Below are 20,134 nucleotides of genomic sequence, written 5' to 3' on the forward strand. Positions count from 1 at the left end.
TTGACCACAACAGCTGCGCTGCTGCCAAAACTAAAGCCATCGAAGAATCTTTCATTCTCTTTGACTTTCTACGAACGTGATTTTCCACCGCAAGGCTGTTTCACCCGAAGTCCGATTTTAATGCTCATTGTTATGCATTGTTACGAAAGAAGTTTTCATCCTGGACTACATTCATTTCTTACTCGGCTTGATGCATTTATTCACTGATGCACATTTATCATTTTTCCGGATCCTTCTGCCTCAAATTGATGGGTCTGTCTTAAATGCAACATGAAAGGCTTGCTTTTTCCCACAACCGCGCAATGCATGCTTCGGAATTCTAAAAAGGTTTTTTTTGTAAAATGCCTTGACCTTTACCGTGAAGTATCAGTATGCATAGAATATGACGATTTAATCAATGTCAGTACGACCATTAAATGTAGAAATGTTAAAATGAAACTTTCAAAATCATGAAATGCCTGATATAAGAAGGATAAGAAGCATGGCAGGTATAATCGAGAAAGCATTAGGTTGCAAGTTTTGTGGAAATTGATTGGACATGGCAGCAGATGGCAAAGAACCTTGAAGGAGTGAAGAGGTGTGCACCTTTAGATAAATTACAGAACCAAAGGTTTCAGGAGGAAAGTGAACGAAAAAGGTTGCATTTATGAAGAAGTGCAGGTGAGAATTTCAATAAGAGCATGTATTTAGGGGATAAAGTAAGAACAAAGGGGGAAATGAATGTGAATGTATAATGACTGAGATGAAAAGTTGTGCAGGACTTTCCAATTTGTCAGGGCTCATGTCATCTTAAACTTGAGCTGCAGTTGCATCCAAATTTCCATTCCCGGTCCAGTTATTCATGGGAACCCTCGACACAGGCTGTCTCTGGCAGTTCTGAAATAATTCGGCAGCAATGCAGAGTTTTACTTTGCAGGCTGACAAATCCTGGGAGGCGAGATCCAGTCAAGGAGTTCTTCATGTTTCACTGGGTCACCTGACCTATGGCTATGCCTGGAGAACCTTGTTAGCCACCTGTCCACTGTTTTATTTGTCACATGTACCTTGCCAGATGGATTTGGTGGTTATCCACCTCGACTTGTACTTCGCCCATGCTTGGTGTTCTCACTCTTGCTCTGGCATCGGTCCATACAGATATGAAAGTTCCTAAAAAAAAAAATTGCATATGGGTGTCGATAATCCTATATATCACAGAATAAAAGGTAAGATGACATACAGCGAAAGTGTGAGACTTTTCTGGTTTGAAGGTCATTGTCTGCATTGGTAGACCGTACTCTAGAATCTAGATCTACCGAAGATCCTCTAGGAGGTAGATATTTGAATCCTATATGATGTTATGGTGCTGAACACAATGGATCCATCAGAGAGTTATGTAGAGTGGGTTCTTCAAAGTAACAGAAAGTAAAGTGATGTGGAAATGAAACTATGATGAGTAATCCCATCTTCCAAGATGAATGAGGCGATAATACTTGCATATGTAGTGGAGATCAGGAAGACGGTCGTGTACGTACAACAACATCGTGATTCCATTTTCAGAAACAGTCAGAAATCGAAGCACGATCATCTCCAATGCACAACGCGTCCTGTCTACTCAATCTTGATTGCTACAGCATGATTATAAATCAAATATAAAATCTACTTCGGCATTGGAAGTTACTGTGAAAAAAACAATCAGTGCTATTGTCACCATAAAACAAACTATTACAACAGGCATGATGCATATACTGTTTCGGACTCCACTGGACTCAGCATGACTCCAACATGTTTCAAGGAAACTCCTTCCTCATTGTCATAATTGGTTCAGGTCTATAAAACACAATTTTACAACTCTGACTTTCACCATTAATTTCTAATTGAAGTAGAATGGTCTACGCAGTAGCATAGACAAATATGACATGTATGCCTTCTATAGAAGAGTGGGATTTGACTGCTCATCAACAACGACCACTTTCAGTGGGCTGACAATCCTCAGTACTTTTTGCCAAGAGAGTATAACCTTGCAAAGATATATAGGTTGCCATTTTCCGAACTTTTTTGAGGGCATATATGCCCTTGCAGATGCAACTGGTGCCACGTCAATTTAGAGGAGTTATCCCCAGATTTCCTGATTTATTACTCAGACATAATTTAAAGCGCTTCACAAACATCTTCTGATTCGATGGTTTACTATGAGTTACAAGAGTCTCCAATATGTTCAGTACGAAACTATAGAACTCATAATGCTTGTGCTGATCAATATGAAAAGAAAGACTGAGCAAATCAGTGAAATGATTTTCCAACCACTCCAAACGTTATTGAACCATGCTGAGCTCTTCATCATCGTGGGTGCTCTCAACTTTATCCTTCAGAGTAGAATGGAAGTCCTTGCATTGTTTGGCAATTGTAAAGGCCAAAGTGTATGGACTGCATGGATGGGTTATAGATAGGTTACTCACTGATTGCTTTTCATTTCATCAATTTTTCACAAAGGAAAGTCTGTTCAGTCTCCCCTCAACCTAGTGGCATACCTTTTTTGTGATAGTTTAGCATCAAGCCCTCAGCATGCCTTTTAGTGCACAAAGTATAGGCTCATGGTATAGCTCGGTGACAGAGTATAAATAGGCAACAAACTAGCAATGAGAGAGTAGGACAATATGTCGATGCAACAAGCAGAGAACAAACAGGGGGAGGGTAGGAGGAGTAGGAGAATGGGAGAGGGAAGGAAACAGCGACATGGAAGTAGATATGGAGGTAGGCGAGGGTTAATGAGGATAGAAAAGGTCACGGGTAGGGATGGAGGATGACCTGAGATGGTAGTGCACTGGAAATGTGAAACCTTGGGGAGAAGAGTTAGAGTAAACAAACTTGGCTTATCAAACTTTTTAAATGGTACCTCCAGATAGATTTTAGAGATGACATATATTCCAGTGACACTGTCAGGTGGAAGGTTGTCACATGTCTGCAGGGCTGACAATGTGACTCAGATTGGTGAATGTATTCCCTGTCTTTTGCAGGAGCAAGATTTCCCCAAGTGGTTTGACGAGGTCACAGTAGAGGATGTGCCCTTTCCGAAATCTGCTATAATGTCTCATTAAATTTGATGGACGTCTGATGAGACATTACGCAGATCTCATGAAAAAATTCTGTAAGGGTAAGGTAGCCTCTGTAGATTTTGATGGTTGATGTGTTCACACCATTTCCTAACGTTACAAGAGTAACGTTACGTTACCTTACGAATACAACAATGCCACAACATGCATTGTCATGCTGATGGATGCAAGTTCTCACTGCATCGTTGTAGCGAAGCCAGTAGATCCAGTTTTGTCCAACTGTCACAATAAGACCCCTTTATAATGCACTTACTGCTTTTGATTGTGGGCAAAACACAAAGGAGGTTCCAAACTGATCTTGACTTTTGTGCATAAAAAGGAAAGGAGCGTTTGTAGATTAATATTATTTTGAAGAAATTTGTCTTCATGCTCTTGGTAACCAATACTCGTACTCAGTTGTTTCTTGCTTTAGTGTATTTTCTGAATCTCACGATGGTGGCAAGTGAGAAAACATGAGGAGAGAACAACAAATAATTATGAAATTTCATATCAAAGGAAACATGTATACAATACTATGTCAATGGGATCAAGTGTTTCTCCAAAGCTTGAGAATACTTTGAAAAGCACTGTAAGTACCATCACAAACTATGAACTTGAAAGAGCTATCAAATGTCGCAGACCCTCACCAGGACTTGTTATAGATGTACTCGCATTCTAATTGTACATACTTTGGAAAAAGTGTAAAATTTATGGTCTACGTTGGCACATTATGTGTGAACAAACAAACAGACAGACAGACAAACGGACCCAAATGCAGCACCCTCTCCTCCAGTGAGGGTAATTAGAAAAGTCCAAGTCCAATATGAGCCACCCTTGTGTATGCGTTCAAGGTATAAAGAAATATGAGCTCCCTTACAAGGAGGGAGCTACTAGGCCCATAAAAGCCTGCTCAGTGGTTGTTTGTCCATGCTCTATCCTTTTTAAATGCTGAGTGTCAAGCAAGGAAGCCGCACGTACCATTTTTGAAGTCTTTGGTATGACTCGGCCGGAGTTCGAACAGCCGACCTCGCAGACTCAGAATGAACACTAACCATTACACCACTGTGTTAGGAAGGTCTATGGTTGTGGTAGGATTTTAAAAGTCTCAATAGTTTTCGCTATCACAACAAGTGTAGATTTCTAAGCTGGCATCTTTTTTTTGTTCCCAGAGGTCCCAGCATGTATTCTTTATTATATAATTTATAACATTGAAAAAAACAAGTGAGAGGAAGAATTGTAAAAATCAGGAAGGACTTAAGAAAGTTAAGGAGGATAAAAGTTAAATATTGTGGGCAGATAAAAGAGTTTATTTAGCACAGCCAAGGTAGATAGCATCTAATTTGGCTGGCTTCCTTTGTAGCTGTTGAACATGCTGATTGTCTGTGAACAGCTGGCTCTGCCTTCTTGAGTTTCCCTGGTGTTACCGGCTATGTGTCTGCATGTCTTTGAGTGGGTAATTGGGTGAACTTATGTGATACGTCTATGGAAACACAAGTGTACTTTTGTGGTGGAATTTTTATTTTAAATTTGCGGTTTCCATAATGGTATGGTGAGTCCTGTAATCCTCAGCTAGAAAGCAAACGCTACATGCATCTCGTGGAACCTTGTGAGTAGCCCTTCATGCATATTGCGGCAAACACTGCTCGAGTAATGTGTGAGCATTATCTGAATGTTAAAGGGATAATGCAAACATGTTGCAGTATAAAGCATCGCATGTTCATTGGCGGGTTGAGCAGCAGATGGACGCTGTTTTTAAGATGAAGGAAGTTAGTGTCTGGGGAACCAGGCTGCACAGTGGTCTTGTAATGGAATGATGAATATCTCAAGGGCCAGACTTTTTGCAGCGAATTATGGCTTGTAATTTGTTATGATCATTATTTTATAAATGTAACTGACCAATATAATCATTGTGGAATATTCAGTATATGTAATTAAATCTTCAATATATGCCGAATTACATTGGCAGTAACATATATATATATATATATATATAAATATATAAATATATATATATATATATATATATATATATATATATATATATATATATATATATAAATATATAAATATATATATTGAAGGGTCTTCACTTGGCATTAAGGTGGGAAACTTACTGCCTGGCACATTATGGCACAGTATTGTTCTTCTTCTTCTTTCGGCTGCTCCCGTTAGGGGTCGCCACAGCGGATCATCCGTATGATCCGCCTAGTGATTTGGCACATGTTTTACACCGGATGCCCTTCCTGACGCAACCCTGGTCGCCTCTTGCGGCACAGGGATCTGGTACACCTATTTTAACGGGGTATACACCGGCCCAGTACACTGGTACTCATTTCGCCGACCTCGGAAGGATGACAGGCTGAGTCAACCCCCTGGTGTATTAATTCAGCGGCCCAACGGAGCTTGAGCTCAGGACCTTTTGGATCCCAAGCCGCTGTCCTAACCACTGCGCCAGCACCAGGCTTACATATATATATATATATATATATATATATATATATATATATATATATATATATATATATATATATATATATATATATATATATATATATATATATATATATATATAGTCATGCGCCACTTAACGACTGGGATACGTTCTGAGAAATGTGTCATTAAGCGATGTCGTCATTATGCGAACATCATCAAGTGTACTTACACAAACCTAGATGGTATAGTCTACTACACACCTGGGCTATATGGTATAGCCTATTGCTCCTCAGCTGCAAACCTGTACAGCATGTTACTGTCCTGAATACTGTCGGCAATTGTAACACACATCCAAGATCGACGGAAGACGCGTTAGTTTTACCTTTGTGCTGTTCATGACGGCCATGTGTGTTGTTAGTAGCTGCTTACAATCTTCTCTCGCATCGATTAATTATAGAAAGGTGAATAAATAGCGTTTGGATTTTATAAATAATCATTGCATCGATGTTATAATTTACAAAAGAAGAAACGAGCATCTGCCAGTTGTGTGATATATTTTCGGAACAGTGCGAATGTTTTAACAACATAAAAAGTTTTATTAAAAACCAAATCGTGTTTTAATTTTGACTGTAACAACAACGATTTATTCGCGGAATTTTTTTTAACTCAAAGGTAATTTACTTGCTTGAAGGTAAACGTGCATAAAACAGGTCAAATATGGTGAAAATAGGGGTGTTTTAGGATGTGAGGTCAACATTGGGTCAGGTTGAACGCTGATTTTCTTGAATCCCGATTTAGCGCGACCCCGCTTTTTCACGGTGACATTTTATGGACCTCAACGATCCCGTTATAACGGGGCCACACTAGTTGTTTATTATCATTGTCAAGTATTATGTACTGTGCATAATTGTATGTGCTATACTGTACTTTTATATGACTGGAAGCGCTACGACATCACTCGACGATAGGAATTTTTCAGCTCCATTATAATCTTATGGGACCACCGTCGTATTTGCGATCCGTCGTTGACCGAAACGTCGTAATGCGGCGCATGACTGTATATGTATCTATCATATTGTTACGGATCTGGAAACCAAATGCATTCAACATACAGATGTCCCAAAAGTCAGTTATGTCGTTAAGTATGTGTGTAGTCAGATCCCCTTCCTTTTGTCTAGTTGGAGAATCAAAGGCGTGTGTTGTGATTTCTTTTAGTTAAGTTAGTACATCTCACAAGCCATCTAACAACCATCCCATCTGCATGACCCCTCGGCCCATCACGATCCACCACCAACCAGCTGCCTTCTCGCACCCTGACGTGCCAAGGCAAGATCTGGCGGTTCCGGTTTCTCTGCTCCCACGAACATTGTAACTCTTTCACGGCAACCTTTGCAACATTGATACTGTTGCTCGTCAAATATGAACCCTCGTGGAAGAGTGACTGCAGTTTCCCGGCAGGGGCCAAGGCCCCGCCCCGGATAGGTGGGCCGTAGGACCCTGTCCAATCAAAGGCGGACAGCGAGCTGTGTTCACAAAGGCCCCTCCCCGCTGAGGGAGGTCCATAAAAATCCTCGAGCACTCTCTGAGAGCAGAGTTTTGGTGGGTTTTTGCTGTCACGAAAGGGGTTTTTGCTGTTACGAAGGGGTGGTAACAGTGGATGTTACGAGGGCTGTCACGTGGGTTGAGCAGAAGGTCGTCGAGGTGGCGAACGTGTCTCTGCTGGACCTCTACAAGGAAGGAAAGAGCGACCCGACCCCCCTCCGTGGACCCTGGCCATCACCACCCGAGCTCTGCCACAACCTCGAGTCCCACACGTGCGAATGGAGACCAAACCAGCGACCATTTTCAGGTGCCGCAGCACGGAGTACCCCCTTTCTCCGACGGCCAGGTACCCATCCGAACTCTGACCCCCAGTTTGTCTCTCTCCTTGGCTGAGAGGGTCCAATAAAGAACTCTGGGTTTCTTTTCATTTGTGTGTGTGTCTTCGTGTGGGCCTGTCTGGTAAGTAGAACTGAATAAGTGTTTTTGGAACATTGTAAATACTGCTTGCATATTCGCGTTAATCTTGCCTTTGTCTTTTACTGTAAATAAAACTTGTTAGAAATGTCCCCAGTTCGTTTCCGTCCTTTTTTGAATTGGTCCAACATGGTTCGGATCTGAGTTTAGGCGAGGTTTTGACCCTGGTAATCGGACAATTGTAGCCGGGACGTCCTGGGCAGGCCCGCTCGACTGCATCCGAGCCGGAAAGATGGGTGGTAGAGTGGTAGTCGTTAGGTGTAGTTTTACCACTGTCGGTAGAGTGATTCCGGTTTGGCCAGGCATTCCGAGGGTGTGGATCCCGGTAGCCGAGACCGCGTGGTTACTTAGGTACATTGGATCTAGACAAAATAACCCTACGCCACGCGGTTGAAATATTGGCGACCACGGTCGGTTAAACGACCTGCCGGCTCGCGGAGTTATCCGAGCGACGGCCTACAATTCCGGGGAGTTTGGTGGGAGACGATGCAAGTTTTCCCCACCTGGTGGTCGTTCTCGCCACTGACCCCCGGCCCGCAACAATATGCTGTTGAAATATGAAATATGCTCATATTCTGTTTGAAGAGAGAAATATGTGCATTGAATACAACAGGAGGAAAAAAGGAAGCATAAAGAAACCTGTAAAGAGAATGGGGAGAGGTAGGGGAGGGTTAATGAGAATAGAAAAGATTGTGGGTAGGGAGAGAGGATGACCTGAGATGATAGTGCACAGCCAACATGTATCCCTGGAGGAAAGAGTGGAGTTAATCAAATTTGGCTTATCAAACATTAAATAGTGTACCTCCAGACTGATTGTAGAGAAAAAAAAAACAATTGTACTTGCTCTATGAGCTGAGAACCCAGTACTATGTGACACCCTGGAGAGGAACAGTCGAATTTAATTTCTTCTTCATTGATTGCAACATTATATCTCTGTAAATGCAACATCAATCTCTTGTAAAATTGCTTGGATGATTCAACTCCATTGTTCATGCAATAAAACAATGCAATCATCATAACGTAATTGCGTGCTAAATACCAAGGAATTCTGATGTTTCATTTCTCAAGAAAGTACCACGAGTCTATCTTTTGATGGGCTATTTCAATCATCATTAAAGTTCCAGGAATCATTCATATTAATGTCATGCAATAGCATTTGCAACTTCACGTTTCATTATTACTTTTGAAATAGACAATAAACATGCAGGGTTAAGTTCTCAATTGTAGGGCTGTTAGGTTTTTTTTGTTTTTTTTTTTAGCCCTGACTGACTTACTTATTACCTCCACCACAGAAGGTCCGGAGGTTATGTTTGTCAGTTTGTCATCTGTCTATCTGTCTGTGAGCATGATATCTCAAAAAGTTATTGACGGAGTTGGACGAAATTTGGGGGACAGGTTGGGTGTTTGACAAAGACGAATTGATTAGATTTTGGTGAAGATCTGGAACCGGATACTGGAATTATTAAAGTGATTCTTCACCATCGAGAGAAAGGGTAACAAAAACTATATATCGCAGAGTATCTCAAAAACTTATGACGGATTCTCACTAAACTTGGCGGGCAGATTGGGTTTGTGATAAGGACAAATTGATTCGAATTTGGTGAAGATTGAAATCTGGATTCAGATACGAGAATTTGTAATTTTTTAAAAGTGATTCTTCACCATTGAGAGATGGGACTAAAAACAATACAAGAATGATATTTCAAAAAGTGGGGACGAGTTATGACAAAAATTGGTGGATGAGTTGGGTAGGTGACAAGAACAAGCCGATTCGATTTTGGTTAAGGTCCAGATGCAGATCCAATCCAGATCCAGATGCAGTGGGAGACAAAGTGTAAACTGTTCAGCCCAGCAGAGTTATGCACTCCATTGAGTGTAATTGTAGTTTGTTTGTTTATTTATTTAAATGACATCTATCTATAATTCCAGCAGTGTGTGTGTGTGTGTGTGTGTGTGTGTGTGTGTGTGTGTGTGTGTGTGTGTGTGTGTGTGTGTGTGTGTGTGTGTGTGTGTGTCTGTCTGCCTGCGACCGCCGTTTCTCAACGACCGCCGGTCCGATCTGATTGAAACTTGCCAGGAATATTTCCGGGGCCCCGCAGATGTGCCTTTTCGAGGTTTGATATCGATCGGACGAGCGGTTCCCGAGTTACGGCTATTTTGCTGCTTTTTCAGTGTTGAAAAGGTGTATATATGGCAGCTGAAGGTGTCGTTCCACCTTGTCACCTTATCATGCCAATTTTTTCCCAAATTATTAATAACCGGACGATCACCGGTCCGATCGGATTGAAACTTGCCAGGAATATTGCCAGGGACCAGCGGATGTGCCTTTTCGAGGTTTGATATCGATCGGACGAGCGGTTCCCAAGTTATGACCACTTATCTGTTGACCAATGACAGGACACGTTGCTATGACCTCGCGAATGACGTCACAATTAATGTTTTTATTTATTTATTTATTTATAATTTTTTTTTGCATGATTGACGGTCCGATCTGATTGAAACTTGCCAGGAATATTGCTGGGGGACCCGTGGATGTGCCTTTTCAAGGTTTGATATTAATCGGATATGCAGTTCCCAAGTTACGGCCATTTATCTGTCGACCAATGACAAGACACGGTGCAATGACATCACGAATGACGTCACGAATGACGTCACAATTAATGTTTATTTATGTAATTTTTTTTTTTGCGCGATTGACGGTCCGATCTGATTGAAACTTGCCAGGAATATTGCTGGGGACCCGCGGATGTTTCTTTTCGAGGTTTGATATTAATCGGACGAGCGGTTTCCAAGTCACGGCCATTTATCTCTCGACCAATATCTGCGGGAGAGGGGGGGATGAGAGTGGGGGCGAGAGAGAGGGGCGAGAGAGGAGGGGAGAGAGGAAGGGCGAGACTAGGGGGAGAGAGGGGGGAAGAGAGAGGGGTGGGAGTGGGGACGAGAGAAAGAGCGAGAGAGGGGGATGGGAGGGGTGTGGGAGTGGGGGTGAGAGAGAGGAGCGGGAGAGGAGGGGGAGAGAGGAGATGCGAGAGAGGAGGGGTGAGACTGGAGGTGAGAGAAGGGGGAGAGAGAGGGGGGAGAAAGAGGGGGAGAGAGAGGAGGAATAGAGGAGGGGTGAGACTAGGGGTTAGAGAGGAGGAAGAGAGGGGGAGAGAGGGGGGTGAGAGGGGGTGAGAGAGGGGTGAGAAAGAGGGGGAGAGAGAGGAGGAATAGAGGAGGGGTGAGACTAGGGGTTAGAGAGGGGGGAGAGAGGGGGAGATAGAGGGGGGAGATAGAGGGGGAGAGAGAGGAGGAATAGAGGAGGGGTGAGACTAGGGGTTAGAGAGGAGGGAGAGAGGGGGAGAGGGAGGGTGAGAGAGAGCGGGCATCACAATTCAAGAGAGGGGAGAGAGGAGGGGGCGAGAAAGGGGGGAGAGAAAGAGGGGGAGAGAGAGGGGGAGAGAGAGGGGGAAGAGAGAGGGGGAAAGAGGGGGGAGAGAGAGGAGGAATAGAGGAGGGGTGAGACTAGGGGTTTGAGAGGGGGGGAAGAGAGGGGGGAAAGAGAGGGTGAGAGAGAGCGGGCGTCACAATTCAAGAGAGGGGGAGAGAGGAGGGGTGAGAGAGGGGCGAGAGAGGAGGGGCGAGACTAGGGGGGAGCGAGGGGGGCGAGAGAGAGGGGGGCGTCACAATTCTTCTTCATTTGATATGACATCACAATTGACGCTGGAGACCTGAATATGTTTCCCAGGTGTTTCCCAAGTTATGGCCATTTATGATATGGTTGATCTGATCTAATTGAAATAATGCCCCAATCCAGTCATCGTTTACACACCTACGGGCCCGCCCCTACGGGCCCGTACTAGTGTTTCTAAGTGGAGCAATGAATAAAGTGTGCTGAAGATTATATACTCGAAGAGTAACTGTCCCAAGTGATTGGTATCCATCCCCATTGATGGGAAAAGTTTAAGTTAATCTATCAATTTAAATAATATGTCGTGGAGTTTAAAAAGGTTAATTGTGTTGGACTCTTGTTTTCGCTCAGAACCAAAGCTCTGAGTTACTTTTACCACCAACTGCAAAATGGTGGTGCAACATAGGGCAGCAGTGGTTTCATTTGTCTCAAAAAAGAGGGCAAAATGTTCTGGTTGCAAAATAAATTTGGCATCAACATTACTCAGCCTGTTCTGTCATTTCAAAAGTGAATGTTGAGCTTTTCAAACACTGCGTGGGAAGCGGCCACCACCACCGAAGACAAAGACCACCGACCTGCCTGTGGTGAGAGAGTGAGAGGCCCAAAGACTCAGCCTCATCGCGGGAGATGGCAATGATCCCAAATATCTTGGTTTCCACAGCGTGAAGCCGAGAAAGGTGGGAGGCAGGAGCACCAGCCCAGAAGGGAGAGCAGTACTCCATCAGACTGTGGACGAAAGCTTTGTATTTGGTCATGAGCTCAGGTGAGCCGAGGAAGGACTTTGCACGATGGAGGATTCCCAGTTGGCGACTGGCTTTGGAGGCCAGGTTGGAAATATGGCTTTCCCAAGAAAGGAAGTCTGTGAGCCATGAGTGGAGATGGCCTTGGATACCATAGGAAGAGTGTTTGGTGAGCAGGGCAGGGTGCCAGACCGTGTCAAAAGCATGCGATATGTCTCGGGATATTACTCTGATTTCATGTCCGGCATTGAGGACTTCCATACATTGTTGGGAGAGCAGAAGCAGCATATCCAGGGTGGAGTGACCTGGTCTGAAACCAAATTGATGATCAGAAATCAAGCCATTGGACAAGAGGAAGGATTTAATGTCTGAAGCGATGATGGATAACATAACCTTGCTGATGATTGGGAGAAGGCTGATTGGTCTGAAGTTGCAGGGATCTGTTTTTGCACCTTTTTATGCAGGGCAGTAATGTTTGCTGATTTCCAAGCAGATGGCAGATGACCTTGAACAAATGAAAGGGTGAATAGAACAGAGAGAGGGTGAGCAAGAGCAGAGGAGCAGGTTTTTAGAACACGTGGGCTGATGCCGTCTGGACCAGTTGCAGAATCTGAGTCAAAGTTTGACAGCGAGCTCTACACTTTGTCACAGGAAAAGGACACAGAGTCCAGGGACAGTTGGGTGCGACTGGCTATGGTGGGGACAGAAAGTGATGGGTTTCGGACACAAGATTTCGATGCAAACACCAAGTTTAGGCATCCAGCCTTTTCATGTGCAGTATCAGCAGTGCGGCCATTTGAGGTAAGGGAGGGATGGAGGGGGAACATACACCAGAAACAGATTTGATTAGATGCCACCAGGATTTGGAGGAGGGAGAGAGGTTTGAGAGTTCAGACTTGAGCTTAGAAAGATGTTGTTCTCTGGCTCTCCTGATGGTAGATACACACTTGTTCTGAGCTTTATGGAAGGAACTGAGATTACCCTCAGTTGGGTTTGCTTTCCATGAGGCAAAGGCAAGTTGTTTCAGGACAACTGCCTCACCACAAGCTTCAGTGAACCAAGGGCAGGAGGAAGGGTAGGACAACTGAAGACAAGAGGGGATAAATCCGTGCATGAGGCAGAGGAAGTTTCTTTGAAAGAATTCCCAGGATGAGTTGATGTTGGAGAAAGTAGTGATGGGAGACCAGTCTAGAAGTTTGATGGCTGTTTGGAGACCCTGCCAGTCGGCTTTAGTGAAATGCCAGATTCGACGGCACTGAGGGGGTTCTTTGATAACAGCCAGAGAGATGTCCACTTTGACAAGCACGTGGTCAGAAGAACCAACTGGAGCAGAGGAAGAGCAGATATTTTCAGGGGAATTTGTCAAAAATCAGATCCAGAAGAGATAGAGTACCATTGGTTGAGATCTGCGTCGGGAAATTGACCAATTGAGTCAGTCCCAATGAGTCGCAGAAAGCTTTTGCTGATGTGCCATGACAGGTGAGAGAGGGTCCCACACCTAGCTAGCCAACTGGCATGACAATTGAAGTCACCACATATGAGGAAGAGAGAGTTTGGATGGAAGATAGAAGTTGGTCCATGTCTTCAGATAGTGAAGTGTAAATGGAGTCATCACTGTTTGGTGGACAGTACAACTCACATAAAAACATGAGATGGTAGTGGAGGGGAAGCCAAAGTCAGAGGTATTCCTGGGGGTGTGGGGGAGTGAGGGCAGTGCAGGGAGAGTGAGGAATATAGTCTTTGATGAAGAGAGCAACTCCTCCACCAGGACGAGGCTCAGATCTCTAATATTGGAGGAGGGAGGAAAGTTTCTGTTAGGCAGATTATGTCTGGTTTGTCAGTGGCAACCTGTATGGAAAGATCTGAAAGGTTTGAGCGAAGGCCCCGGATATTTGAGGTCCACATTGTTAATGAAGAGGGAGTGGGGGAGGCTTTGGGTGCAGTCGATGGGAGGGGAGGGAGAGGGTTGGACAAGGGAGGTTGGACACGACACAGTAGAATAAAGATGGTAAGGAGAATTGTTGAAAGGGTGCGGGAGATTGCAGAATAGCTCGGGGAGGAGGCCGAATGAGGAGGAGAAAAGGCTCTGTGGTGCTTGGGGAGGGGGGGGCAGAAGGCAGTTGAGGAGGTGGAGTGATGAGACGGAGGTGAGAGGGCAGGGGAAGGAGGCAGCTTTGTGGATGTGAGGGGGGGAACTTTGAGAAGGTTTCATGAGTGAGGGGGGTGGATGGTGGGAGAAGGGTGAGTGGGGAGAGTTGAGGGGGAAAGGTGAGGTTGAAGCTTGGAGGGAGAACAGTGTGATGGTTGTTTTGGGAGGGAGGGGTGAGAGGTGTAAGTTGGCACTGAAGTTGGAAAAAAAGAATGGTTCATGGAAAGCGAACATTCATTGCAAACTGGGGTTTTTTTTTTTAATTTTTTAGGTCAGAGAGGCGATTAAACACATTTCTTGATGTTTGCAATGAAGGCGAATTAAGAGAATGGAGAGAAGAAACCCTGTAACAGTTGGATTTTTTCGGCAAGGTATGAAGGAAAGGTCGAATTGAGCGCAGTCTGTTGACATCGAAGAAGAGTCGTGCATTATGATACAGTAATGAATACCACAAGTGTGAAAGAGGAAGATGAAGTACTAAAAGAGGTCGTTTTTCCTCTTATTATTATTGTTACTATTTTTTGAGAGAGTTTTCATCAGATTAGGTAATGGAAAGGTTGTATAAAAAAAATCGTGAGGTGATTGGTGAATTTGGATCGGTAAACGCAGGGGGTGGAAACAGATCACGTGGTTACGGGAGGTGTATCATCAAAAGTGAATTTATTTATTTTAAATAAGGATTGTGTAACATTCGGAAAAGGGAATAGAAGGTTGAAGTAAAATTGTGAAGGTGTATGGTGAATTTGGAACGGTGAATGCAGAGTGAAGCTGATGGATCGATGAAAAGTATCCGAAAGAGTAGAGAGACACGTGGTAACAGGAGGTGTATAGATAGAAATGATAAAAGGAAGATTATTAATTTTTGACGTATTTTTATAGAATAGGTAAGATTCGGGAATGGAATGTTGTCGGAAGAAATTGTGAAGGTAATGGCGAGAGTGGGTCAGCTCAAGTAGAATAAAGATGGTGTGCCAGCAGTATGAGGAAGAAGAGGAGGAAGAAGAAGAGGAGGAAGAAGAAGAAGAAGAAGAAGAAGAAGAAGAAGAAGAAGAAGAAGAAGAAGAAGAAGAAGAAGAAGAATCGGGACTCGTGGGTATGCAGGAAGAAATCAAAGGTAGTTTTTATTTTGTTTGTTTTTGTTTTGAATATAAGACAAGAAACAGAGTGTTTAGTTGGGAGGGATGAGGGGGGGGCATTGGGAAGTGGGGAAAATGGGAATTGAAGGTGATAGGGAGAGAATACAAATAAAAACGATTGTACACAACTCGAGGGGAAGGATGGGTAGGCCTCAAGGAACTCTGTAAGACAAGGTCGACGAAAACACAAAATAGCACGATTTTTTTGAAACAAAACCGAACTAGGAACATATAGAAACATGTAGGTAGGAAAATAAAGAGTTATAAGGGGACAAATAACGACCGGAGACTGAACTTTGAGAAAGCCGGCAGAGACCACGAGAGAAACCTTCCGTTGGTTTCTAACAAACATTATGATACAGTAATGAGTACCACAAGTGTGAAAGAGCAAGATGAAGCACTAAAAGAGATCGTTTGGAAACAAACCCAGAACCGGAAGTGGTATTGCATCACTTGATTGGGAAACCGACTTTTTTTGAGGTGAAAAGGTCAAAGGTCAACTCCATGTCAAACTTTAAAAATCAATTTTTATCAGAAAAATCGTCAATTTTTCAGCCGATTGACTTGAAAATGAAACGGCAATTGCACAGTCGATTACTGAATTGGGAAACCACCTATTTTTGAGATCAAAGGGTCAAAGGTCAACTCAAGGTCAAATTTCTAAAATCAAATTTCATCTGAAAATCATCAATTTTCATCTGATTATCCTGAAAATTAAGCAGCAATTGCATAGTCCATGACTGAATTGGGAAAGCAACTATTTTTGTGCTCAAAAGGTCAAAGGTCAACTCGAGGTCACATTTCTAAAATCATCAATTTCAATCTGTAAAATAATCAATTTCCATCCGATTGACCTGAGCTTTGAGTAAGATTGTCAGTTTTAATCCTAAAGAAATGGACAATTTGATGTATCCATGGCAACCTTTGGTGAGGGGGGAGGATTTTGCAAGTTTCTTGCCATGCACAATGTCTTTTTCTTGTTTGTTTGTTTGTGAACAAAATATCTCAAAAAGTTGGAGGCGGATGCAGACGGAATTTTGTGGAGAGTTTGGGTATGTGACAACGGCAAAACAATTAGATTTTGGTGACGATCTGGAACCGAGAATTTTTGAAGTGATTTTTCACCATTGGGAGAAAGGGCTGAAAATGACATTTAGCAAGATATCTCAGAAAGTTGTAGACGGATTCAGACGAAACTTGGTGGACAGGTTGGGTATGTAACAATAAAGAATTGTTTCAATTTTGGTTAAGATCCGAATCTGGATCCGATAATTTTTAAAGTAATTCTTCACCATTGAGTGATTGGGCTAAAAAGATATATAGCACAATATCTCAAAAAGTTGTGGACGGATTCGAACAAAACTTGGTGGATGAGTTGGTATGGTGACCAGAGCAAGCCGATTAAATTTTTGTTCAGGTCCGAATCCAGATCCGGCCTATCAGTGGGATACAAAACATAAACTAATCAGCCTGGTGGAGGTATGCTCTCTCCCGAGTGCCCTTCTATTTCCCACTTAAATTTGTTATTTGCAAAGTCTGACTCATTTTATGTGAATAAGAAGCTGTCATGTAACCATGAAGAATAAGGTGGTGCAACCATGAAGCATTGTCCTCTATCCCTGCATGCTCTCCAAAAAACATTTAACCTCACAGCCCTTGTGCTAGAAGTCGGAAATCTTATCGGCTGGCCTAATGTGCCATTGTTGTGGTCCACTGCAATTTATTCAGCTGTTTCAGCATCATTTGACAACCTGTTCAATGGTGGGCTGTGGTTGCACTGAAAGAGTTTGTGTAAGTTTTTCTCCCATCTGATAATTAAATCTATGAAACATTGACAATGTCACTTACAACTGACAATGATCAAATCACGAATTAAGACGAGGATGATACGTTGGATTACGGTCATGGTGACAACTATGTGATAACACAACAGCAAATATGTGTGATAAGTGCGACGTGGGGACAGTAATTCATTTGGAGAATGCATCCAAAGGTAATGGAATACCACAAGCCTTTGTCGTGATTTCATCGCATGGACTGTTTGGCAGACCGTCCAATCGATATCTCTGCGCCAGTTCGAGAGCAGCCAACCATGTTGACTGATGCCATGTGCTTTGATGACATCACTGTCGATATCTGCTCGGGATCCCCAGCTGGGAGCCCTACCTAATTGGTGACAGGTGAGGTTGACAGTACAGTAGGAAATATGCCACAATTTCCATATCTACTTCTTGAGGTACGAAACTATTAAGCAATTATTTTGGACTTTTCCATAACCCATCTCTAATGTGGAAAATTATTCTTCGCTCTATAGAACTGCACTGACTTTGTAAGTGCATAGGTGTTCTGGTGTGTTGGTACCTTGACGTTAAACCTTTGCAAAAATCACTTGTATATTATTCTGGAAAGCATAAAAGATGAGTCGATTCACAGACAAAACATCTCAACATGATTTAAGTTCAACAGTACGTATAATTGTTCTGCACAAGATGTTATACAGTCTGTATTTGTATTTGTCACTGTGAGCTGAAACAAGTATCATCATAATCCATGTACTAAGTTCTAAGCAGAGCGTCGGTGCTGCTGAGCAGTTTCAATTGGCTGGGGTTACAAACATGTACAGTCGCTATTCTGACACAGGAAGTTAGAGCAGGAATTTGGAATTTTTTGAGGGTGCTGGAGCGAGCTAGCTCACTTACTCTTTGCAAAGGACACCATGGGATATTTAACGGCCACCGACTAATGCTGGCAGATGGGACACCAGTTGAACATCCATCCGAGGGACGACACACACATTGATGAATCACCCTGCCTGTGAAACACCGAGATGACAGTTTGTCGCTGGGTCTGGATTCGAACCTAGGCTAGACAGCCAGGAAACAAGTGTGCATACCTCTATACCATCCTGACACACACACACACACACACACACACACACACACACACACACACACACACACACACACACACACACACACACACACACACACACACACACACACACACACACGCACACCAAGCCTGCACTCGTGCTGCGAATGTATCATTGTTTATCTGTGCTCATCCATTTAAATTCTGATCATCAAGAAAGGAAGAAGCATGTCCCATTTTTAAAGTCTGTTATGACTCGGCCAGCATTCACACCACCGACCTCCCAGACTCAGAGTGGATGCTCTAACCATTACACCACTGAGTCTCGTTGCGTTGTTTTACTGTACACATACATATACATATTGATTCATAGTTTACATATCACTTCTTGTAAGAGTTTACAATTGATGTTTGCTTGTTTGTTTGTTTGCTGCTAGAGAAGTGTAATAGCTTTGGAGAATGCTATGCCACCCACAAAGCATTGGTAAGAATCCTGTCTCCTCTGCTACTTTGTCCTACCATGTCAGAATGTCACTTTTCCCATTTTTATAAACTGAAAGGAACGGTTTTGTAAAATATTCTCCTATGTTCAAATTTTAATCCTGGATGTCTGTACCATATCTTTGTTTGCACACCAAATGCCATGATGGTTATTGAGCAGGAGTTGATGGGTTAGGCAGATGCAATACCAGCACCGATCATCAAAGCGCAGCACAAGATTGAACCAGAAGAATGAGTAGAATTGTGCTTGGGATGTTTGGCAATGGCATTGCTATTCAGCAAGAAGCTTCCATTTCCCAGGAGTTCATCACAATGATGGTCTTGATGGTTAGTGAGTAGGGAATGGTAACTTGAAGGACATGTTCTTCAATCTGATAATTTCCTCACTTTTGCCATCTTATCCACATCTTTATTCCAATCGGCTTAAAGTTTAGTTGATCTTCCATGATTAATCTCTTGAGGAAAAAACGATTTGACGAGCCCTCGAAGGGTGGCATAGATGGGTTTCAGGAAATCTCTTGCAAGTTGTGATGGGACCTCAAGACTGTTTGGAGAAAAATGGTACGAAGTCTCTCATTATGGAGATGCTCGTACATTATCCACTAACTTCCACTTTATTAAGCATGAGCTGAAGAGATTATCTCTCTCCATGATTTTAAATGAGAGAAACTGGCAGGTGGTGGAAGGACTCCCAGGGTGCCTTGTCCTGTGGCAAGCCACTGCCCTTCCTGTGTACAATTGATCTTAACGTTCGAAGCCTGTGGCATGGTAGGGGGTACAGGGGCAGGATGTGAGGGAAAGGGGTGGAAGAAAAGCTTGGGACACACTGAACGATACAGAGTGACATAAATTGAAGAAACGTGGCAACGTTTCAGCTTTGATTGCAATTAATTTGATGGTGATATGTACGAGGTAGTTGTGCAAGGAATGCAACTGCAGGGTTTATTTAATTTTGACATGATTGCAATATGACTGCTTTGGTTGATGCACAGTCTCGTCGTTTCAATTTGTGCCATGTGAGTATTTCGAGAAAACAGGAGCGATCTGATAACTTGACAAGAAGTAAGTGCTGAACCCAAAATCCTGAGTTTTCTTCCTTGGGTTCTGGCTCAGAGCGTTGGTTAAGTGTGCTGACGTAGTATTTTCTGTGCTGTTGGGTTTTCTTTCTATAAACTAGCCAACAATAAAGTACAGCAAACTAGACAAGGATTTAGGACTTGTGGAGCACATTCCATAATCCTTTAAAGATGAGGATTTAGTAGTTGTAGTGCAACAGTCATAAATTAAAGAGATGTAGGAGTAGCACGAAAGTGCTTCCAGTGAGTCCATATTATATGTGCCAAGTAGCTGGCCTGAATAATGAGATTTAGAATTGGTTGGGCACAAGGTGTAAACTATTTAGAAATGGATTTAGGAGTGGTAGCACACCAGTTGTGAGTCTTTAAAGAAGAGCATTTCAGATGATTCGTAAATACATTAAATAGGATATCGGAGTTGAGTTGTAGGACACATCGTAAATCTATGGGAAAAGGATATCGCAGTTATAGTGC

At 43.0% G+C, this 20,134-nt stretch overlaps 1 protein-coding gene across 3 annotated transcripts in view; it reads left to right on the top strand.

Annotated features, from left to right (window-relative positions):
* Window positions 1-20,134, top strand: part of LOC147027871 (semaphorin-6A-like) — a 200,432-nt gene that overhangs the window by 5,784 nt on the left and 174,514 nt on the right. The window contains exons 3-4 of one of the 3 annotated variants that reach the window (XM_085877585.1): window positions 15,055-15,190; window positions 17,261-17,392. The exons of 1 other annotated variant lie outside the window; for it this stretch is intronic. The gene's annotated coding sequence lies outside the window, so the exon portion shown is untranslated. The remainder of the gene's footprint in view (window positions 1-15,054; window positions 15,191-17,260; window positions 17,393-20,134) is intronic. One more of the 3 variants, XM_085877586.1, reaches the window with a different exon arrangement.

The sequence above is a fragment of the Eptatretus burgeri genome, chromosome 4, assembly GCF_056783735.1.
Source record: "Eptatretus burgeri isolate ZD-2024b chromosome 4, Ebu_testis_v1, whole genome shotgun sequence".
Taxonomy (NCBI): Eukaryota; Metazoa; Chordata; class Myxini; order Myxiniformes; family Myxinidae; genus Eptatretus; species Eptatretus burgeri.